This window comes from Manacus vitellinus, unplaced genomic scaffold (assembly GCF_001715985.3).
Source record: "Manacus vitellinus isolate BGI_N305 unplaced genomic scaffold, ASM171598v3 scaffold_3_pilon, whole genome shotgun sequence".
Lineage (NCBI taxonomy): Eukaryota > Metazoa > Chordata > Aves > Passeriformes > Pipridae > Manacus > Manacus vitellinus.
This window is the reverse complement of record NW_021940535.1, coordinates 11,039,828-11,064,909: the sequence shown is the minus strand read 5'-3', so window position 1 is coordinate 11,064,909 and position 25,082 is coordinate 11,039,828. Positions and strand designations below refer to the sequence as shown.

Below are 25,082 nucleotides of genomic sequence, written 5' to 3'. Positions count from 1 at the left end.
AATTCCTTATGGTTTAATTTTGAACATTGGTAACTAAAGCAACTGAGCAAATGTGATGAAGATGGCTGTTTATTCTTCATCTTTCCCTTTAGTGGAGAACACAGGATGAGGACAAGAGCAAAGTCCCTTTGCAATGCTATATGATATTCCTGTGCTCAGCAAAGATTCATTGCTCCCTCCTTATGTTTCCCATAAATATCCACTTGAAATTTAAGCTTTCTTATAATATCTGTGAATGAAGTGGGTGCCCTTTGACACAGGGCCTTAAAATCATAGGGATCCCAGACAGATAATGCCACGTTTCCAAATGCTAAAGTGTTTGAAGGCAAAGGTGGTTGAATTCTCCTGGGCACCTGATTCTTCTCTGACTTTTACTCTGGAAAACCTACAGACACTCCTTTTCCCCCAGTAAGGAGGCAGGTGAATGATAAGAATATCTTTTCCAGCAACTCAGAGAGATGTGGAGCCAGTGCTTGTTTCTACTTTAGTCATGCAACCATTTCATATTACACCTCTGTCTTCCATTTATCCTGAGTTCACCCATATAGGCAACAGCACAGGCAGCCAGGTTTTTGGATGCTGATGAACTGCACTTAAAATAGCTTTTGCTGACTCCACACAAAAAAAAAGTCTCAAAAAAATTTAATTTCAGAAGAAAAATTTGTAGCTGTATGATAAAGATGCTATTTCTGACCCTTAAAGTTGGTTACCCTCCTGTAAATAAGTTATAAACATTTTCTTTATTTATGAGACCTGAGACACAGCTTGAAGTTACTTTTCAGTGAATAAATTTCAGTGAATATATTAACTAACACTGCTGCTAATCATTTTATGTTCTGGTTTATTGGACTAATAACATTTAGCAGAGAGCAAATATTCAGGTCAGCATTTGAAAAATAGAACATCTGTAGAAAATTGGCCAAAAAGTTAGTATCTGCTTCTTCCAAAGGCAGAAAATTCACTAATAAGCCAAGAAAAATTTAGGTATTTGAACTCCTTTAAAGCATATCTGCTTCACAATGCATCTTTTAAAAGTTAGAAATTTGCCTTGGTATAGAATCTCAGGCTCAAAAATCTCTTTACAGCAATGTCTGTATTGATCTGGTGAGGAACTGGAGAACCTTCCTTCAATTTCCCAGTTTTCCAGATTTAGCACACTTTCCACTAGTGCATTTTGATTTAGATTTATCTCTGGATACATTATTAATGTTCTAGGGCTTTTTCTCTCATGCATATCTTCCTAATCTGTAGGTATGTTATGATAAAATTATATGTTTCTAATTTCAAGTTTTCGATTTGTGTATAGAGCATTTCTGATTATTCCAAACTTTTGTACAATGTCTCCTTGTTAGACACCCTTCAGACAATGTATTTAGGCAGCTTGCTGAGGTCTGTACTTCTTAAGTCTTCTTGGCTAAGAAGATTCCAGGCAGTTTCTCTGCCCTCTGGATTAATGCTTTTGATGCGAGACAGAGAGGTTCTTTGCTCATTTAGTAGAGATAGGGAGTGCTTTCCATGTGTTTGAGACCACTTTCCATTCTTCAAGGAGCTGTACATTTTTGCAGGTTTTCTAAACCAATCACACTTTACTTTGGGACAGTAGGATGAGTATGTAGATTCCAATCCAAAATAAGGTACACAAACATCTGGCTGTGGACCTCAGCTTTTCGTGACTATCGTTCATGAGTCCCCCTGCATTCTTGGTTCCCTTCTTCTGATCTCCCCGTTTGCATATCAAAAGATTTGTGTCTCTGTTGTGAGCGGGAGCATGGACACCCAATCCTTCATGTCTTCACATCCACCTGTTGAGTGATTTTCTCACTTGTTCTCAAAATTCTCACTCAGGTGATGAAAGGTCATTACTTAGTGGCCTCTTGCTTAGCTTCCTGGAGCCAGGCTGTGGCTACGAGGACATCACCTGATCTGCAGGAAGTCATTATTCTGCTTTATAAGAGCTGTTTTGTTGTTAATAGTCTTTTGCTGGTGACAGTTATTAGGAGATGGAGACCCAGTCACTGCTCCTTTTCTTCTTTATGTCATTAACTAATGAGAAACACAGTCATGCTGCTTACATTCAGACTTAGTGGAAAGTAGTGTTCTGAGTGGCTCAAAATGGGTCCCAAAAATGTCACACTGGTTGTTTGCAACACAGATTTATTGGAATGTTTAAGAGAACTGCTCTTTTCTTTTGTTTTCATACTTCCAATTTTTCTGCTGCTTTAAAATTAAAAAAATCAAGACAATAACAATTACCTTCGTCAACTCTTCAATACGGAGTTATTGATTAATGTTGATTACATTTTCTTTTGAGCTTGGTGTGGTGCCCAGTTGAATTGTAGGATTCTAACTAGAATCTAACAATTTGCATCAGTAGTAAATGTAGTTGTTTTACTGGAACTTGAAAATTAATTAGGTTAGTTTGATATGCATTAGGGCTTCTTAATGCACATTAGAGTGAGACTTAAGAAAATCTATTAAGGTTAGTCTACCTGCAGTGTCCAGTACATTTGTCTGCAACTAGCATGTATTGGGATTAATGGTAATGTAAAAATGAAGCAATGCTTCTGATAAAATGAAAATTGCAACAGGAAATAAAAGTCTAGGCTCATTTAGCAGGCAGAACACTTCTCAAATCGAAAGGAGCTTTGCCAACCTGAGGAACAGTCCTTAATAAAAGCTTTATACTTCACATGGTTTAATTTGGAGGGCCCTGTAAAATGCTGTAATGTGCTTTAATGTCAGCAGAACAGAGCAGGTATTTGTGGAAGCATGATAAAGTTGATGGTAGATGGCATTTTAGCCTGCCAAAGGATACATCTCTTCTACTTAGCTGATGCAAGTTTTAGTGTAAAACTTGCTACAGTCTCTAAAGCGGAAAAGAAAAAAAATCATCAAAATTTGACAAAACCTTGTGATAGTACTTGAGAAAAACTAATACTCCTAGTTAATAACTAAACCTTGTATTTGATTGTTGATGCATTCGGCTGTAACATAACAGTCGATTTCAGGACTTAGTTGGGGAAAGCTAATGAAGATTTAATGCTGCTTAGCAACCTTGTTTTCCTTTCAAGCAGGCTAAACCATCTGGTAAAAGGAAACTGAAATATATTTTAGGTAGTCTGCCTCAGCCATTGCTTGGAGCTTTGTGTATAGTTTTGTGACAGTTGCTATTTCTGCTGTTTGAGGTCCCTGTCTGACATTAGAGAGAACTTCTGCAGAACTTGGAAGCTGTGACTTTGTCACGTAAATGCCAAGAAATGTGTTTTTTCTTCCGAGATCATAGAATTGTACAGGAACATTCACTAGTTCTGCCTTGTGCATGTTGTCTTCATTGGACACATATGGATCTTGTTCTACTTTTTTAAAAGTCCTCTGAATGATCCTATTCATATTGTACTTAAGGGATTTACTAATTTTAAGTAAATTGCAGTGAAAATTATTTTTCTCAGCTGTATGTACCTGTAGAAATTGATGCAATTCCTTCCAAAAATGCCTGCTGCTCTATTCAAATTTTCTTCCTCCTCTTTCTACTACCACTGTCTCTCTGTTTTGTATCCTGTCTCTTGATCTCCTTACTCCTTACCATGCTTTAGCATTGCAGTGGATCATAGACTCCATATCCTTTTGCTCACTGTACCCACGAAGAGCGAGGGCAAGAGCTTGGATTTTGTACAAGAGCCAAGAGCAGTCTTTGGTTTATTCAGTTGTTCTCTAACTGGAGGAGAAGAGAGAGGAATGTGCAAACTGGTTGCTTTGACAGGTTGATCTCTGCTGGTTTTTTTGCTATACTGATCTGTGTTAATTATTTTGAAGTATGCACTGTGAAGAATTTAATTTCTGCTAGACAGAATAAAGCCGAACTTGCATAACATACAGCAGACTGCAATGCTGCACTGAGCTTTAAGAAAAGTATCTAAAAATGGAATCGAAGAGGAGAGTAGGAAAGAGAGGTCTATTAAAACAGCTAAATACGAGTGCTAATTAAGCGATCTCTTCTAGCTTTAAGTAGCCTTGAAAGTGAATGTGTGTCTGAGTGCCTGGAGGACTAATCAGTGTTTTAGAAGTACTGAATTCGAGTTTTAGCTGTCGAGTGACCTTGGGATAGTTTCTATGTATCAAGTTTCCCCAAGTGCAGAACGGATTTGATGATGCTGATGTCTTGGAAGTTGGTGGTTGAAAAGTTACATGCTATGGCTGTAAAGTGCTAAGTATTATTAATGTACTCTTATTATAGTAGTTTTGCTGCAGTCAGCACGGTTAAGGCCTTTATGTTTTAGTTGCACAGAAAAGTAAGTGCTTGGATTCTTGCAGAGAATGAATGAGGGAGAATACCACAGCTTTATATTCAATTTTAATATATAAATGCTTGTCTGTAGGCTCCACCTACCTTTGGCAAGTCACAGTAGGAAAAGTTATCAAACATCTTCTCTAGTAGGAATAAATATTATGTAAATAGTGTGCAAAAATATTGGGACTGCTAAACTGGGAGGAGTGGAATATGAAAGGATGTAACAGTTTTTCCACATAATAAACAGCATGTAAGTTACTGATTGAACTTAGCTTTTCAGTTTCGCAAAAGCTAAAGGACTTTCAGTCAAGGTGACAAGCTGAGACCTAATTAAAATTACACAGGATTCTTTAAATGTGTGCACTTAAGTGGCAAGTGGGAACACCATGCCTTACAGTAGCTGAGATAGATCTTAAATATCAAGCACAATTTATGGAAGAACTTCCCTTGCGTCAGTTCTGCAACTGGAACTTCATGTGCTGTTCACCTTGTCATTGACTGCTGTTTTAGGAGACTTGGAGGGCTGTGGGCCATCACAGCCCCTACGTTGTGTTGGTGGCACTCATGGAAGATGTAGGGTTAATGGGGGTCAAACAAGGAACAATAAGAGATGGCAATAACTAGAGGGCTCAAATTTACAAATGTGTGAAGTAGTAAAGGATTGCAAGCCAAGATTTTCCTACAAGAGTGAATTGAAAAGAAGTTATGTCGAAAAATAGGCTGTCATTCTGATTCCTGGGCAGTTGACGCAATAATACTTGTACCTTTCTTCCTTTTTAAGCATAATATCAAATTTATGCATTCCTCATTAATACAGTGATTCTGCCTAAAGCAAGACCGTTTCAACTAATTCTTTGTATCAGTAGTATAACTATTCTTAGTTTTTAAATATATCAGATGTTTAATCTGCTGTCTTTTTGTCTTGAAGAAGAAAGTGATTACTTCCTTTCATACTGTCTTGCCAATGGCTTGGTGTTTTCAGATGCTCAGTCTTGAGAAAGTTGTTCCTGGACATATGTAGTCTAAGTAGGGTGATATTTTTGTGTGTTGCAATGGAGCTTTCCTGGTTGACAGAAGGGATGAGGTTTGCTTCTCTGACAACTCCTCTACTGTGGAAGATTTTTGAGCAAACTGAGACAACTGTTAGGACTGGTAGTTATAATAAACTCAACATGTCCAGGCAGCTTTGGATTCTAATAAACCCCTCTGATTTACCCATGCTGAGTCCTCTTTTTCTCTCCAGCTGGCGCTGCTGTCTGCTTCTGGGTGACACTTAGGGTGTTTCCCTGATACCCTGTGGAAGGTCACAAGTGAGCTCTTTTTGGTTTTCTGAGAAGGGTGAGCATTTTGGCTCTGTTCTGTATTAACATTAGCTGAAATGCAAGACACTGTGCTTCAGAGAAGTGCTTTTCAGCCAGCCCAAACTGTAACATTCAGGAGGAGACATTTGCTACCCAGGAATTTCAGCCCCCCTGTCCCCCTCCCGAGGTCGTGCAGCAGCACTAAACTATCTGTTGGCCTTGGAACACGGGGATATTCCTCAACACTGGCAATCATCACCCTTTCCTTGTCCTCTTCAGGACCACTGTATGTTTACTTCCCTAACAGAGACTGATTTCTGATTTGTGTTTTTCCTCTCTATGTTGGTTTTCTAAAATCCTCTTAGCATAATGTTCTTTGAAAACTGTTTTTCAAAACATGTTGATCTGAAACCCAAATCTTTGTTTGCGAAGCCTAGCCATGATGATGATCTGAAAAAACTCTTAAACTTCTTTATTTTAAAATGCACTGATTTAGTACCGGTAAAAGTCCCCTTTGATAAAAAAGTGAAAATTTAAAACTAAATCTGCTGATTTTTTTTTTTTAATAGTAAAAACTTGTATAAGCAGAGTTTTTCATGACTGCTCCTCTAGATCAGATGTTCGATTTTTGGGTCAAGTCAGCATATCTTTGTATATCATTACCTCATTTTTTCTGGTCTCTACTGAACACCATCTATGCTGGATTATTTTTTAAAAGGGAAAATCAGATTTAACTTGTTAAGTCTTATTGTGCTCTATTACTTTTTTCACATCATAAAATGAATGTAATAAAGTAAAAAGTCATGCTGTGGTTAACACTCTTGAAGTAACTTTAAAAAGTAACTTTCACATAGACATATTACTCAACATTTTTTAACTATCAATAATGAAAGATTACTACTTGGCTTGATGTATGTTCGTTTCAGCATTTGCTGATTCATCATATTTTCTTCTATTGCATTTGTGCAAATGTCAAGCTTTAACAAAGTACAGAAATCAGTCACTTACTTCAGCTGATTCTGACATTGCCACCTTGAGGAGTGAAGTCAGCTTCTGACCTGTACTCTCCCAGTCTCCAAGGGACATGTTGTATGCATTGCTCTTTGCTTTTTCTATTCTTAATGTTTGGTGGGGCCCACTGTGGATTTGAGGAACTGTGGGGTGATGTCTCTTGGGCAAGAGGAGTGATGCTATGTTTGCCATGAAGGAAGAGTCCTCTCCCACTAAATCACCACATAGATTTACCACCTATACACCTCTTACAAGGAAGGAAGACTGTTTTATACCTGTATTGTATGCCTCTCCGACTCTGTCATTATAAGATGTATATGAAGACTATTTTGACAGTCCTTGAGAAATTCAGATTACTTTGCCAAATTATATTATTTTTATCCCACTTCATATGGATAAAGACCCTCTGTGCCTCCTCAGTGTTTTTTTATTCCAAGAGATTTATCCTGTTAACTGTGAATAGCTGCCCAATTATGTATGGGTACCCTTAGAAGCATTATAAATGCTGTAGTTAGCATAGGGGTTTTTTGCATGACGAGAAAATTGGAAATCCTCCAGACTAGCAGTAGCCACTAGCAGTGAATGGCAGTAACAAATGTGTCTTTTCTCTAGCTAGCACTCTTAAAACATTCTTGTGTTACCGAAAAAGTTAAAGTGAGAACTTAGTTTGTCATTTTAAAAAAGATTGACCACATCAATAAATAAGTCACTCTATGTTCTTACTTCTCAGGCCAACCTCTCACATGAAACAGGTAGTGAAGCACTTACTGCTTAGTATCTTCAGTAAGCATCTATGAGAAGTTTGCATATTTCATCCTACTTCCATAACTTGGGGAAGAAGGAAGATGGAAAAAGCAATTACCTTGTCTTTCTACCAAAGACGACATTTTCAAAAAATGTGTGTAAAATTAAGTATTTGGGTTTCTTGTACTTCTTTCATAGTAGCATATCTTTTCTGCATTTAGCTTTTTGTGAAATCTTATTCCAAATAAGCACTGCATGAGTCTGGTTAGAGAGTGAATTGTTCTTCTTGCATCTTCCATTCCCTCAGCTTTCAAAATATGACCCTACAGTTGCGGATCATGAAATAAGTGGTAATGCTTGCCAGTTACCTGTGCTGGAAGTATGTTTAATGTCTTTTCCTGTCTTACATCACACCTACATCTTTTGCTATAGCTGTCCAGGCAAACGTCTTGTTCACTTCAGCCTGGGAGCTAAGAGGCAGCTCTTTCATTTATTTTGTATTCACAAATAAGATCATGTTAACGAAGGGGGAAAGCAATCTGTGACCTAAAGCTGTCTTTGAGTTTGCATCTCCATTCATTTCAGGTTGTTCTATCCTTTTTTTCATTTTTTCCCCCGAAAACAGCTTGAAAAAATGAAGATGAAATTTTGACATAGTGCCGAAATAAAAGTTGCCTAAAACCAGAATACTTTTGCGTGCAGAAATTGTGAACTATTTGAAAGCGCTGTTTGACCATAGCAAAAGAAAACTTCCTGTTTGTTTTCAGATTAGTATTGGATTTATAGTGCTCTTGGGATTTACTTTGATAAACTGTTTTCATCAGAAAGCTGTTGTAGTAAAAGTGAAATTCTTCACATTAACTGGAAAATGATGAGGCCTGATGTGAAAAATCTGAAAATGAATCTGTAAGAGATTGCAGTTCAGTTGCCTGAAATATGGGCACTGAAGTTAAAACTTTTCTTCAGAATCATACCCAATATGTCTTCTGCTCTCCTCATAGCTCTCCTCTCCCCCTCCATAATTTAAAACATGGTATGGTTTTACAGTTTGACTTCTGTCTCTGGGTTGTTGGATGCCAACAGGTTTTTTGAAGGGGTTTTGTTGGTCCCTTTTTGGGGGGGGCTGTTCTGTGAACAAGGGGTCTTGCTTCTTGGGTTGAACACTTTTGCTTTGGGAAGGAATCTTTGTAAGGTAATGTTGTGGGTGTGGCTGCTAGACCTGTAATACTGCCGGTCTTGATCATTTTGATTTGAAATTTAATATGCTGTAACCTTGTTGTTGTAATTCAGGAAGTGATGTCTCTTGGCAATATGTGGGAGTTAGATGTCCATAGTGGTTCATTTATGTTTCATCTCTGTTTCTGTCCATAGATGTGAAGACTTGAGGGGTGCTTCTCCAGACCTCAAGTTGAGAAGGCCATCCTCTTTTCATGAGGGTCTCAAGAGAAAATTAGTCTTGAATGAAAGAGTTTATTCATCTAATTAGGCAATATTATTTTCCATCATCTGTCACACTCTGAGGTTGTATGTGAGGTTAATAGGGTAATGGAGATATTATGGTTCACATTGTTTTCAATTTGCTGATGACAGATTTGCTTTGTGTTCATGATTTTTCCTGGCTTTCAATTTAGCGGCTTGTAGAACAGTGCCTGGAGTATGGAAACTTAAATGAATGCTTGTGATGTAGAGGAAATCCGTTTAAAGGATGGTAGAAATTATATCAGGAGTCATAGCTGTGATTTTGTCTCACTGATGTGTTTGCAGGACTTTGTAACCTAGGGGATTTCCTGAGTTCTCTGTAGTTCAGGTAGTCACAATTGTCAAAAGCACTTTCAAACTCTGGCAAGATAAAAAGTGAATTAATATCTCAGCAGCAGGGAAAAAAATTGTGATGACTTGTCCCAGTCCTGCAAACACACCGATAGCCAGGCCTCTGTCTGTGATGGCAGCGCATACTTCTGATGAAAAATGCTTTTAGAAATTGTCTCAAAGAAGAAAATAATCTGTAAAGTGCTCTACTGAGAAGCGTCCACTGTGAGCTACATTTTGAATGCCCCTGCTTCCTGTGCCCCAGAAATTCTGAGCCATTCATTTTGGGGGGAAGTAGTTCTGTTACCTGTTTCAAAAAAACCCACCACATTACAACTGATGCCTTTAAGTCTTGGGCACTGTGACCTATGATAAAATGCCTTTTTGTGTTTTGCTTCTAGGATCAAAAGGCTATTGGGTATAAGGGAATTTAGGGTTAATATTTTGGAACATATCTGTATCAACATTGCTCCCTGGAACTCTATCCGAGTACAGAAACTAGACTGCTCACACAGAGAACATACATAACTAGTGTCTCTGTTGCTCCTAATCATAGTGTGGCAATAGTGGTTCTTTTTCTTATCATACAAATTGCAATTACAGATTGAATATTCTTGAGAAACACCAGCTTTCAAAGCAGTCTTCCATGGGGTTTAGGTAAAGAGAGTTGGTTTTGAGACCTGCAAAAGCATATTTTTCTGAGTCTATTCTGTGCAGTACATTTAAATACCGTATTTTCCACTTTCAAAGTTTTGCAGTTGCGACCAAAGAAGGTGGTTCTGGCAAGAGAAAGAGCAACAGAGTAGAGTGAAAGGAGATTGACAAGAAAAGTGTAAGGAGGAGGGTGGGGGAAATAGCACGATTGTAGTTTGAAAAATTAGTCATGTAACGTGTCATGGTAATTCCCAACTGGCAATTAAACAGCACATATCTGCATAAAGGATTAGTAACACTAGAGGGATCTTGAACAGCACTTCCACTATATAATTAGCAAATTTTTTGGCGGATGCCTACCTCACACGCTCCATACACTAACATATTCCAGTGCTTAATAGAATTAGTCTTAGCAAATCCAGACCTGCAGCTCCATAGGTAGCTGGCTATGACTTTACAGTATGACTGTTGCATGAATAGACTTTATAAAAAAAGGACAGCCAGCCAGAAAAATTACACTGTTTATTCCTCCTCATGTGTCAGGGTACTGTGCCAGCCACCTGCTGCCTGGGCTGTAGTGGCTGGGGCTCCAGCAAGCCCCTCTCTGGTGATAAGGAAGGTCCAAGGGGAAACAGAGCAAGTGATTCACAGCAGGTTGTACAGGGCTTGCAAGGGCAGCACTGCTGGAAGCTGAACCAGCTTGAAGGCTGCTAGCAGATGTGGGATGCAGCTACACTTGCACATGTGCCTGCCCCTTAGGATGGTCTCTGGCAGGCAAATGACAGAATCATTCAGGCTGGAAATGATCTCTGGAGGTCTCTGTCCTAGTCCCCTTCTCCAAGCACGACAAGGAGGAGCATTTTACTTGGGGACTTTTCCAGTTAAGTTTTTAAGCTCCTCAAGGATGCAGATCCTGCAGCCTTTCTGGGCCTCTGTCCCAGTGTTTGAACACAGTCATGATGAATAAGTGTTTCCATGTATTTAATCAGGATTTCCCATGTCCTCGATTGCATCCACAGCCTCTTGTTGTTCCCTGAGCACTTCTGAGGACAATCTGGCACTTTCTTCTCTAAATCCTCCTACAAGGTAGTTGTGGGTGGTGGTTTGACCCCCAGAACCTTCACCTGGCCACTTATGTGCAATTTATGTGACTGTGCAACTAAAAGTTGCATACTCAATTTCTTTTCATGGTTTTTCTTTGCAAAAAAGAGCCTGAGAAAAATGCAAAGGTAAATTCAAAACTATACACTTTGAGCTCACTGTAGTGATATCACTTTTTTGATACCTTTTTTTAGCAACAGCTCACTTGTGATAGGATTAATGGATGACAAATAAACTTCTCAGGTGACCAGCGTGGGCTAGCTGCAGTAATAGCATCTAGAGTAATCTGGATGTGAAAATCCTCGAGGAAGTAGTTTCAAGACAGAAACCTTCTGTGATCTCAGACACCCAGGACTTCAGCCTAGCAGGCTTTATTTAAATCTGCTGACTTTCAAAGGGATATGGAGTATTGTGTTTAGTGAGCGTATATGTCACCTCTTGAAGTCTTGTGTTGAGTTTGGCAGTGTCCTTCCCCCAGCTGCCATTGCTCAGATGCACCAGCTACTGATATCAGAGAGTCATGTGAAGAAAAATTACTGCCTTGAAATTCTGAAAGTCAGGACTTAGCTCCTGGCTTTCCTTCAGATGATCTCTATCTAAGGGCAGCTGTGTTAAACTTTGCTTGCCCCAGGTCCTTTTTGGCCAAATAGACGATGATGACAATTCCTTTATGTTTAAGTATAAAGCTTCTTGGGAAAGGACCACCTCTAAATTCGGCTCATAGCTCAGGTACACAGTACATCTCATGGGTGCTACTAGAATGTAAATACAGATCAGCACCACTTCTGAATTCCCTCATTTCATATAACTGGGTGCCTTTGAGTATGTGGTTTGGCCTTTTCATGGGCTTTGTTAGCTCCTGTCACACAAAGATCCTACTTCTCTCAGTTCAAATGTACCACTCTGGTTACTAAAGGGCACATTGAAAAGTTGCCATTGCAGCATTGCTTAAACTGAAAAGTGTTGTCAGAACTACTTTGTAAAATAGAAAGTGAATGTATGCATTCTCGTTGTTGAAGCCAGGCAATGACTTCTGAATTGTGTTGAATCTCATGAGCTATCTGATATTTGCACACTTTTCATTTAGGTTTTGAAGGCATCATTGTGACTTCCAAAATTATTTGGACACTTCTGTTTTCCTGAATGGTTGCTGATGCTGATTGTGTGCATTTCAAATGTCTTTGAATGGTCTGTGAAGGGTAGAAGAACTTCAAATCAAAACATAGCTTTAGTGTTTATTTAAAGGTAGAAAAGTAATGCACAGATTCTGCTAGAGAGGAAAAGAGTGTTTCCTCCGTGTCTCTACGTATCTTATATCACAGATCTATATGAGGACTTGTAAATATTTTTTTATAGCACATGAAGGGAGGAAATATTTTTATTACTCTGTAGGTGACAGAATTCATCAGGTGAGGAAGTAGATGGTGGACCTGGGTCCTGCTTCCTACTCAGAACCTGCTCACCATCTGGTGTTGAGTAAGTCACTGTGGCTTTCACTTTTTTGCTCCATTATGACAGGAATATAATCCCTACCTTGATAAAGTGTGCTCATGTGCTCTTTCTTTTTTTTGTTGTTTTTTTTTTTTTAACTTGGTATCTTACAGACCTGGAATGTTTGAATGAAAAACAAGGATGTGACAGGCTCCATATGGGAAATCAGGGTTCTGGAAGGCACCAGGTTCTGTTAATCTTACTGTGTCTTGAATGGGGAACAACCAATACACCATCCAGTTACCTAGGTCAGACATTTTAAAGCTTTTCACCTTCTGCATCCTCCATAAGAATCAATCCAGAGTCTCATCTCATCTATCAGAAGTAGGGTATCTCTAGTCTACTTTTCTCTTTTAGCCTTACTGTGTGTTCATGTGTGCTCTGTGCCTGCTTTTGGCCAGAACATGAGTTTGAAGAAGGGCTTTCCAAGGCAGAAGAGCATGTTACTTTGTTTTATCCACAGGTAGGTCCCTGGTCAGAAAAGCATCAAGATGGCTCAGATATCACTCCCCTGTGTGCTATAACATGCAAAAATGGTGAGATGGTGGGGACACAGAGCTGTGGTTTCTGCCTTCAGATCAAAAAACGCCATAGACTTTTAAAGGTTGCTGACTATTGCTGTTACTGCAGTGATGTTTTTTCAGCGGTCAAGGCACTGCAATTGAACCTGAGAGACACCTGTGAGAAAAGCAGCCTTTCCTGTCCAAATGATTGTTAAGTGAAGTCTGAAGAGATCTCTCTGGAAAATTCATAGTTGATAACATAGCAGATGGGAAATCTTGATCAGGAAAAAAATAAAACATAAAAATAAAGCCTTGCCTTTAGCAAAGGGAAACACCTCCTCCGTAGTAGCTGTCTTTAGCTGCTAGATTTCATGGTTTTAATAATTTTTTTAATAGTGAAGCAAAAATCTAAAAATGGTGCTTCTTCTAGTGATCACATAGATAGACATCATACGTTCTAACTACAGATTGTTTAAGATTTGTGTCCGAGGCTAGCTAATTTGGTTGAAATCAGACAACTGATATAATAAACTCTTAACATTCTCTTCTAATGAGATTTTTCACAGGTATCCTGATGCACTGTGATGGGATTTCTTAAATCCTAGCAAATCTTTTTCATGAAATCAGATATGAGTGTACTCATACAAGCAGCAGCTACTCCTTGTTCTTTCTGGGGGGACCAGCAGATGAAGTTTACAAAGAAGATATGTCTGGGGAGCCAGGCCAGGAACAAGTGCTTAATATAAGTGAGAATTTAGATTCTATAAGGAATTTCCTTTTAGCAGGGATTGTAGAAATAGAGTGAGCTAACATAGTTGGTTAGAGCATGGTGCTAATAACGGCAAGGTCGCAGGTTTGATCCCTGTATGGGCCATTCACTTAAGAGTTGGACTTCATGATCCTTGTGAGTCCCTTCCAACTCAGAATATTCTGTGATTCTGTGATATATATCCTACATGTTTCACCCTGCATGTTACTTGCATTGTTATAACCTATATAAGAGAAAATCAGCATGTAACAAATTGAATGATGCCCTTCATTAGTAAGATCTGGATCGTTCTGCAGAGGTGCTTTTGTGTGTTGAGAAAATTTTTATTTAAGCATTATTGATGGAACCTCTCAAATTCCATTTATATTTTGCAAGAAAAAAAACCCTAAAACAATATGTGGTGGGAAAGAATTAGCTTCATCAGAGAATTCTTTTAACTGGGGCTCTGTATTAGTTATAATTTCCTCAGTAGAAGGACATTTCTGTTAGGTTAAGACAGAAAGCATAACTGCCCTACCATGCTTTTGAGATAGCTTCCTCTTGCTAAAAACGTGTTTTCCCTTTGGTAGCAAAGATTCTGGCAAATCTAAAGAGAGCTGGGGTGGGGAACCAGGTGCTAAATAACTTTATTGCTTCTCTATGATGTGACTTTTCCTAATCCCATCAGAACAGCAACATATTGGTTGCTTGGCTTTTTTCCCTATTTGACATATACATAAGATGAGCAGAAAATCCTCTCTTTTCCTCATTTAAAATGACTAGCTTTCACTAGTGCACCATCTTCCTAGATGAGGTGAAATGTTCCGTGGTACTAAAACCCTTACAACAAATCTTCAGAGCATCTGCATTGGCAGAGTGCTGCTTCCAGTGCAGAAAGGCTTCCTCCTTTCAGACTCAAATCTCACAGGTTTATTCTGCTTTTAATTCTAGCTGAATAATTGTCTCCAGATGCTCCTACAGATTCATCTCAATCAGAACACTGCCCTCAGAATAAATGTAGCATTTATGGCCTCTGAGAGTCTGCAGAAAGTAAAATACTTCTGCCATTATCATTACTGTTGGGATTTATTAAGAATGCTGCTTTTATGCCTAATAATTAAAAAAACTGCAGTGTCAGGGAATATTGCCATGGGTCTAAAATAAATTAATTCAAGCTGACATCAGGATTTAAATGAGCTTTGCTTTTTCTTTTGACAGGGAGCTGTACCATCTAACTTTTTTTTAAACAGATTGCTAAGTTAGTATGTGTGAGTTTGCAATAGAAAAATATTTTTTTCCAAGAGATAATAAGCTCATCCCATGAGGTGAGTTGCCTAGCTTTCTACTGTTCCAAAATTATCTCATTTTTTGGTTATTTTCCTCCACTTACTCCTGTTCTCATAAGTTTACAGTGAAAGATCACAAAATACTTATGGCCTTTTAACTGGTTTAGACAAAGCCTCTGCAAAATGTCATTTCAGGTTCTGTGTTTCATTTGTTGACGAGGATTTCATTGTATGTAAAAGTACCACGTCTAAATGGCTTTTCTGTGTATTTACAACCTCTTCAGCCTTATTACAAGAAGGACGTGAGAATTGCTCATTTGCTATGTTTAGAAATTCACAGTGGTGCTGTCAGAGAGAGGAAAAACCACTCTAAAACCAAATTTGCCTTTCAGAGTCAGTGCGTATATGTCTAATGGGATCATGTGGTCCTGGTTTCATTTATATAAATAAATAATTGTTATAAATAAATATTCCCAAACATCATCTGTGAAATTTACTTGATGTTATTATGTCAATACTGTTTGTGCTTCCATAATTGAAGTTAAAATGAATTTAATATTTGAATCAGAGCTCCACAAGAGGGATACTTCACAAGAGTGATGCTTCATATTACTGCTAAGATTAACAAATACATTTAGGGGCTTGAAGTAAATATTCTGAAAATTTTATAAGTATCTTGATTAATTTTAATTTAATCTAATTTCAAAATAATTTCTGTCCATAATACAGCATAATGGCAGAACAGGGCAAGCTGTGCAGACTTCCTGTTTCACTAAATCACTGAAACCTTTTGGTATATTTGGAGAATTTGCTCTTAGGTCATGATTTTTCTGCCATTCTCTATAATGAAATTTCTTTTTCAGCAGGGAGTTAAAACATAATGTTTCACTGACACAAACTCTTAAAATCCCTTTGCTCTCTCAAAATGACTTCCCCATACACTTACATTCAGCAGCATAGTCTTTTAAAATACGCATTACTTACTGATTTCTTAAAGGGACTAGAACTAAGTGCTGTCTGGAGCAGACAGTGACCTTAAACTATCCCTGCTGTGTTCAGTATCGGCATATTCACGTTGCATTCCCACATGAACCACTTTTGTTATGCCACAGTACCGTATGAGTGGGCATGGAAAATATTATTTAAAAATCTTTAAAATCTAAGCTGGAGTTGTGAACCTTATAGAATTGTAGGCTTTTAGTTGTTTGAGTAATTCAGCCTTACAGTTACCTACCTTAATGTAGCTGGATCTATTTCAGATGTAAGTTGACCTTTTAGCTTGCTGGGTTTGGAATAGAAATTACAAAATTACAGATTTTTTTTTTAACATAAATTTACTTCTACAGACTTGACTGCAATGCCAGATTGAAACAGACTTAAAACTTAGAACCAAGTGTTGAAATTTTAAAAGGGGTAAAAAAATTCCTAGATTTTTGGAGATGCCTTTGACAGTTCATTTCCCAATAAAAATACCAGGAATTCCAGATTGTAAGCAATAGTTGAAGTACTGAGAAAACTCAGAGCAAATAAACAGACAAGTAACTGAATGCAAGGAAAAATGTAACTTACTCTGCAGAGAGATTCCTTTTTTTAGGATTTTGTGCCTACACTGGGTACCTGCTGTTTAAAACTTCAGCCATTTTCCTAGAGACCTTCCATTTGTCTTTGGTGTCAAACATTTCCATGGTAACATTTCACTTTTCTGTTTTCCCTTTCAGTAACCTTACCTTGAAATATAAGTGTTGCTTATTGTTGAGAAAATATACAATTAGGTCATTCTGAGTGGTCCTGGTTATTTTTATCAACATTATGTTTCATTAGCTAATACAATAGATTTACTCTTTGCATTTGTAGTGATCTAGTTATCTTTTTCTTTTCAGTTTCTTTAAAACATTTTTAACATTCTGTAGAAGCTTGAGGGCTACAAAAAGAAAATCACTAAGATCGGTTAAAGACACTGTGTCATCTCAGTGACACAAAGATGTTTAAAGAGCAGTTTAAATTGCAATAGTGAGCACATATTTTGAAATGATTAAGAATACTGTGAAGGAATAACTCAGACATGTGCATTATAAATTTTTTTCAGACTGTGATTTCTTACTGATTTGCCCACAGGATGTCTGCCTTACTGCAGTCCCACTGCAGGAGAGAAAAAAGGACTATCTAGAGGCTAAAGCAGTTGTTTTGTTTCATTTGTTTCAGAAGCTGAGAGTAATGTGGTCAATAAGCCAAAAATTGCCCTGGAGGCACAGCTTACATTTCTACAGGAGTCACAGCTTCTGTAGTCCTTTTGCGAAGAAAAGAACAAACCAAAAGCAGTCTTCCTCATGTTCTACTAGACTGAGATCTATGTGCATCTTTAGCAACATCTGCATGTTTCTGAAAACCTTGCAGGTCTTTGGCATTGGAGGCAAGAGGAGTAGCAGGTGGTTATTACCCTTTGAGAGGCAGCCTGGGAGCAGAAAGGGGATGCTTTGTCAGTTTGTTTCTTAGGGATCTGTCAACAGCAGATGACTCAGTCTCTGCTCCTGCCTTTGCAAGGGTGTGCACTTTAGTGAGCATTTATTTTTACATAGAGCGTGTTGGCAAAATCACACCACTCTGCAAAGTCTCTGTAAACTTTACTGTGGTTTCTCAAAATCACATGACTTGGCCAAGTTTGTGTTGCTTTTTTTTTTCATGGAGATGCACAAACTGTCCGGTGTCTTTCAGAAGCTGTCCTCCAACACATGCAAGAGAAAAGCATCTCAAAGAAAAAATCAGAAGATTAATGTTTCCATATATTTGAAAAATATGTTGTTCTTTCGCCTCATCCTTAGAAATTGCAGAACAACTTTGATATTTTAATATAAGGCAAATTCCCAACACAACACAATTAATTCAAAGGAGTTGAAGTTTATCAAAGTAACAAACAACAGATGGAGTTGTCAGGTAATCTTAAGAGTAACAGTAAATTATAAGCCAGTTTACAATATACTTCAGACCTTACCTGCCCACCTCTTAACAACCATTTAATTAGCTAACTTAATAGGAACACACTTCCTACCACTGATTAGTGTTTTCATTTCTCACTGTCTGTTTTCATTGGTGATGCTAATAAACCTTTTTCTGATCATCGTACCCCCTTTGCGCTTAGAAGCTAATTGCATTACAGGGTATATTTATCTTTCTCTACACTTCAGTAGCTGGTTTCAGCAAGGGAGCCACCACATAAGGATGTCACACTGCCTTGAAGCCATATTGCTTTCTATTCTAACTCTACCAGTTTTTGCAGTGCCGTTTCATTTGCTGGAAAAGCATTAACATACCAGCAGGTGCTAAAAAAGAGCAGAAAGCAAGAGTCTTGTTTCAGTTATGAGCACTTGTTTTCCTCATTTCGATTCGCATCGTGGGGATCAGGAATTTATTCAGGATTGTAAGATGTGCTCTATGAAAACACACATGTTTCTTGTCTGTAAAGGAGTGCATAAAAATACTGGGTTTTTTTAATGCTGGTAGGAAGGTTTTCTTTCCCACTGGAGTGTGAGTTTATATAAAGTAAAACCCCCTATCTAAAGCAGAAGTTTTTGAGTTCCTTGGCTGCAACCTAATCAAAATCTTGGAGTGCATTGCTATAGTGGAGCCTCCACATGCTCTGGTTAGGAACGTCCGTCAAGGTTTTGGTAGATCAGTTAATTTATTTTTTCTCATAGATTGTTCCACATATTGCCAGACTGCGGGCTCTTCTCTGCAGAGGGTATCTCCTTATACTTGTTTTCTTTGTTGTCAGGAGAGGTAGGGCCTTAATATTGATGGACTTACTGCAGAAATCCTGTGTGATATGCAATAGCTAATGCTAATGCTGGTTTCCTTCAGGTCTGGAGGGTTTGCTTTCGTCCTCTCATTCTTCTGTGGAAATTTCCTTTAAAGCCTGAAAATCAAGTTATAACCTTAATTAACACAGAGCTGGGAGTTGTTCCAGCATGGATTATTTGATCATGTGAATGTGGCTTCTCTTGTCATTGCAATCCAGGCTGGACTCAAGATCCTTTTGCTCTTCCTGATGATCAATTAAGTGTTAACCGTGTAAGGCAAAATTCTGTAGTGGGAGAGACTGCCTTCTCTGAATATAAAGGTGACATTGCAAACAGTGGACCATATTGAAGTTTTAATTAAAAGTATTGCCAACTTCTCTTAAAATTTTGCCCTCTAGGCTATCAGTTGTAATCATTTTTTTCTAAGGAAGTTTAATCAAAGATCACAAGATCAAGACCACTCTAATGTGAAAATACGTTAACAGGATTTTTTTCCCATGCTTATAGTACCATTAACTAATAATTTCAAACAATAAATGTTTATGTCTATGTATTTATATATATGATATGTACTTTTAAAAAAAATTGTTGCATGCACATTCCAAAACTCTTTTCATTAATTATGTGAGCTAACATGGAATCTTCATGGCAGCATTACTTAATGAAACATACCTTGCATAAATACATATACTATTTCCAGGCCCAATGGAGCAATTTTGATGCAATATATGTACAATATATGAGCATTTTAAAGAACAATTGGACATGATCTGAGCTGTACTTCTTAAATTTGCAGACATATTTGTTGACTGTTTCAGAGCCATTGGATTTTAAATTTAATTGCAAAAGGAGGCCTGCAGTCTTAGAGATGTATGAAGAATAACTCTTAATTTTGTTTCTCAAAAGCCTCTTTAAATATTACTGTCCTCATTGGTGTTGGACCTAGTTTTACCTAAAGCATACAACAGAACAGCTATGGGTAGTTCTTACGCAGGACTTTGTGTAGAGGAAAGTCTGAAAATTTACAGCTTCGTACATGCATTCTCTTCTAGTAGAAGAATGTTCAGTTGTGATCATCTTTTTAATAATTTTCTATGATACTGGGCAAAAATGTTCACCTACAGGTAGAACAGTGTATACACAGCTATTTTAAAAACCTGTGGGAACTAGTACTGTGAAATCTTAATCCATATTTCTGCTATCTTGCTGTCAGATTGGGTTTGTGCCTAGAGCAACTGTGGTTTTCTTTTGCTGGAAACTACTTTTTCAACAGAGTGCTGCATATCCAGAGGTCCTGAGGAAGTATGTTTTCCTGTAGGCAAGTATGCCCATTCCTGTACTAATTCTTCGAATAAACTAGCCATGGTAGTCTGCTTTGTAGTGTACAAGAACAAGAACAAAATTCAGTTTGAGGGTTTTTTGTGCTAAGTCTCTTACTTGCTTTCCTTGATTACACAACAGTATTGACCTGAAAGTGGCAAGTTTTCAGGATTTGAACTCTACTGAAGTAAAATCCATGTGCAACTTAAGCATGTAGTGGACTTTAGAGGAGACTGAAGGGAAACCACAGCTTCAGTTTCCTTACTTTACTACTGATCTGGGTTATGAACTTCAGCTGTTTTGGAAAACCTCATTTTAACTTTGCCACCTTACTAGGGTTTTCAATTTTTTTTTTCACCAGGAAATTACACTACATAAATTTCCCAACCTTGCTTTTTTTTGTCTAGTTTGACAATGTTGTATTTTGAAGTGTTGCTGTGCTGTGCAGATTACAACAGGAAGCCAGAGTTGCCATAGCTACAGGTGTTAGTGTCTGACTGTTGAATCTTAAGACCAGCTCACTGTCATCATAATACAGAAGTCAATATTTTATTTAGCTTTTAAGGTGTATTATTTTTAAATATAGTCAGATTCTTTGGGAGGGAAAAAAAAACCCAAATAAAAACCCCTTGGATGAGGGGGCCTTCTTTCTGCTGCTATCAGACAAAGTTCAGGAGTTCAGGTGTGAATCTTGGGGATTTGCTGGTAGATAATGGTCTTAAATAGATAATGTCTAAACAAGAAATGGGAACTCATAACTGTTTCATTTGCTGTGGTAATAGGAAATCCCACATCCCTTCTCCAGTCTTCCCATCCTAATTCTCAGATCTGAAAACTGCTTTTTCAGAAGTAAAAGGATTCAAAGTAATTTTAGAATTATTACTTTTAAGTTCATATAACAAATTTCTCTTAAACTTTATCAAGGCCTTTGTATGTGTTCAGGAATTTTTCACATCTTATAATTTTAAAAAGTAGTTGATCATAGCTGCAGAACTTGTATTCAGAAATGTTGAGTGTGCCATGGGTAGCTACACATGGAGGAAATTTATTTTTTCCAGTAAGGTGGATCTTCTTAATCCTCTTGCTGATTTAAATGACAAGAGGATTCTCATGAAAGAATTAGCAACTGGTGATATTTATTCTACTGGTGATACTTACTCTATTATTATTTTCTAATATATTAGCCAAATATATGGAAAGATGCAATACTTTCTCAAAATAAAGAACAGACTATGCATACAATTCTGTAAAATCTTTATCTGTACTTCATTTCATTTAAGAAATTATAGTCAACTGATGCGTAATTGTTTTGTATAATTCTGAACTTCTGATGTTATAGTGTGTCACTGTATTATTGAAAAGGACTGCATTCCTAGACAGTATTGGAAGTGTGGATATGTGGAATTATGAAACTGCTTCTTCCCTCTACCTTCAAATATGTTTTGTATATGGATATCCTAGTATCCTAGTAGATAGAGAGAAATCCTTATTACAGACATCTAGGATTACTAATTTCTCAGTCAAGTCAGTCTAGGAATAGTGGAAGTTTTACTCTTCAGAAAAATAATTTTCTTATCCTTTTTTTCCTAAGAGAAGAGCAAGTACTATATATTTTTATTTGATAACATGCTGAAATCAGTCAGCTTAGCGCTTAAAAAGGTTAGAATGCTTTAGCATTGGTAAATTAAGTATTTAAGATACTTCCCTTCTTTCACTTAAGGTATGCTATTCTGACTCATTTCAGTGTCTGAATGTGAGTCTGTACCTTTCCTGTATTAATAGTTGACTGCCATATCTTTATAAATTGAATTCTTCCCCTCTTCTCACAAATTTCTTCAACTTTTGTGCCAGACATGATTACTTCTGTTAAAGTAGTATCCTCTACTTCCTATACAGAAGTCACAGTTACATACTTGCCTTTAATTTCTGCATTTTCGTTTTCAGTGGGAATGAGTCAAATGAGTGCAGTTCACATACCAAAAGGTAAGAATTAGTGGAATATGCACAACAGCTGTAACAAGGACCTGAATACAAAGGTGAATTAGCACACCTCACTAAGGAATTAATTACTTGTCCCATTTAAGTCTTCAGACTAGAATTAAATTCTTCAATTTGATGCAATCTGTTGTTGGCTGAAGGAGAGAAAGCTCACCAAGAAACCATGGTGAGATGTTTGCATGCACCTGAACCAATTGTAATATGGTCATTGCAAGCAAACTGCTGTTTATGTACTGAAGCACCAGCAAATCACAGAACCACTGAGATTAGAAGCAACCTCTTGGGATCATCTTGCTCAGCCTCATTGTTCAAGCAGAGTCAGCTAGAGCAAGTTTTCCTGGAACATATCAAGTTTTCAATATCTTCATGGAGAATCCATGGTCTCTCTGGGCAACCTGTTCTACTGTTTCACCACCCTCAAAATGAAAAATGAAGTGTTTTCCTCTGATTAGACAGAATTTTTTCTGTTTTCATTTGCCTCCACTGCATCTTGTCTCTCACTGAGCGTTACTGAGGAAAGCCTGGCTCACTCTTTTTCATTCCCTCACATCAAATGTTTATACACATTGGTAAGATCCACATGCTAGTCTTCTTTTCTCCTTTATAAAGAGTCCCAGCACTCCCAGCCTCTCCTCATCGACCTTAATCATCTTTGTGGCCTTGCCCTGGACTTGCTCCATTAAGACCTTATCTTTCTTGTACTGGGGAGCCCAGAACTGGACACAGCAGTCCAGATGCATCCACATCAGTGCTGAGCAGAGAGGAATATCACCTACCTCAATCTGCTGATGATGCTTCTCCTAAATACAGCTCAGGATGCTGTTTGTCCTCTTTTTGCTGCAAGAGTATGTTGCAGGTTCATAGACAGCTTCTTTTCCACCAGGATCCCCAAAGTCCTTCTCAGCAAAGCTGCTTTCCAACCAATCAACTGTCAGACTGTGCTGGTGATTCTCGCCAGGTGCAGGACTTTCATCTTGTTGAACTTCATGAAGTTTCTCTCTGCACAGTTTTCCAGTCTGTTGAAGACCCTCTGAATGGCAGCACATCAATCGTCCCAGTTTTGCACCACCTGCAAACTTACTGAGGGTGCCCTCCATCCCACTGTACAGGTCATCAATTAGATGTTGAACAGTAATGGCCCCGATATTGCCTGTAGGATACACCACTAGTGACTTGCCTCCAACTGGACTTTGTGCACCTGATCACATCCCTTCGGGTCTAGCCATTCAGACAGTTTTTAATCTGCCTCAGCAGCTGCGTAATTAACTTGTGCTTTGTCAGCTTGACTGTGATGGTCTTACAGGAGACGGTATCAAAATTTAAAGGTAAGTGACATCTACTAGTTTCTGCTTCTCCACCAATCCAGTCATCTTATTGCAGAAGGCAATGAGGTTGGTCAAGCATGATTTCCCCTTTGTAACTCCAGGCTAACTACTCCCAATTACTTTTTTCTCTTTCATGTGTTTGTAAATGCTTTTGCAGGAGCATTTTGTTCATCTCCAGTGATTGAGGAGGCAGACCAACCTGTAATTCCCTGAATCTGCCTTCTTGCCCTTCTTGAAGATCAGAGAGACGTTTTCTATCTTCCAGTCTGGGGGATGAAGGCTGTGGGTGTAGTACCAAGGAGGTGTGTTTAAAAATGTAACTGAAATAATTCTGTGTGATTTTGTTCTGAAGTGAATGGCATAAAATATCAATGCAATTGGGAAAAGTTGTCCTTGTGTTGGAACGCAGGTAACTGAATTCCTGTTCTCTGAGGACAGCGTGTGTGGCTTTTCTTCCTGCTGAGGCCTCCAAGTACTATGTTATACACTCATTAGGGTTATCTGAAAAACTGCATCAGGTACACGTTCGTAGAAGTCTCGTTTTGCATTTGCAGTGCCTGAAGTAACACTGGTGCAGCCCTTTAAAAACGTATATATGAGTCTTTTGGAAGACTTTACCGCATTTTAAAGTGACATTTAAGGAGTATGAAAACATGTGCTTTAAAAGAACAGGTGCCCTGCATCTTGGAGGAGTGTCCAGAGCAGCCAGGATCTTTATCAGTCATCAGCAATAGTTCATGTGCAGTGCCAAGTTCTGCACAGAATTTACCCTGCCAGTTTGAGAGCTACTGCAGACACCCTTACAATCTTCTGCATATCCAGGTCCTTTCTCAATTCTTAATGGTGTCTGCCCTTCATGGCATTCTTCAGCTGCACTTCTTGTCCAGGGTTTCCTCTGGTAAAGGCACTGATTCTTAGAACCTTCAAAACTGCAGTAACCTTTGTCTTTAATGGCAGAGGAGTAGCTGGTAATGGGGATATGGTCTCTAATCCCTATCTCCAGGGGCCTTGCTTTCTTCTCTTAACAAAAGTTCTCCATGGTATTGTTTCTATAAGTGCTTGTGTGGCCTCGATTACAGCAGCTCAGTACAGAGACATTGTCGTCATGCTTTATTTTTAAAAATGACAGCAGCAAAACAGAAATACCAATTTAATGTCACATTCACCATGGGAGATTCAGTCTACTGGAGGGAACAATGGCCTGACAATCAAGGGGGTCAGCCTCTATTTTTGGTTTGCTTGCTGACTGGCTGCGTGGCCTTGGGCAAATTGCTTTCACCTCTCTGTGCTTCTGCTTTCCTTCCAACTCCCTGCCTGTCTTTTTCGTTTAGATGATTAGCTCCCCTAGGCAAGGAATGCCTCTTGTTTGTACAGTTGTCTGTGTTTTGTTGGAGGCCTTGAGGTCTCCAACCCTGTAACAATAAGGATTCACATCAGTTCTACCACTTATCTCTCATATACAGATCTGAGGAGCCTAATCCTCACAAAGGTTCCTGGCCCTTGTGTTAATAGTGTACAACAGGGAGCTGTAGTGATAAGACTCCTCTCTTTTTGATGTGTCAGACCCATCACATCTCCAGGACCTAGATCAGGACTCTTACAAGGGCCTAGATCAGGAGTCATACAAGTGTTGTTCCTGCTCTGTGACACTGGTGTCACACACAGAGGAGTGTGACATGCCCTGTGCTCGTGTGGGTGGCCCAGGAGTT

The 25,082-nt window shown here is 38.4% G+C and overlaps 1 protein-coding gene across 1 annotated transcript in view; it reads left to right on the top strand.

The window, feature by feature from the left end:
• MYRIP (myosin VIIA and Rab interacting protein) overlaps positions 1-25,082 on the top strand; it is a 197,605-nt gene that overhangs the window by 81,074 nt on the left and 91,449 nt on the right.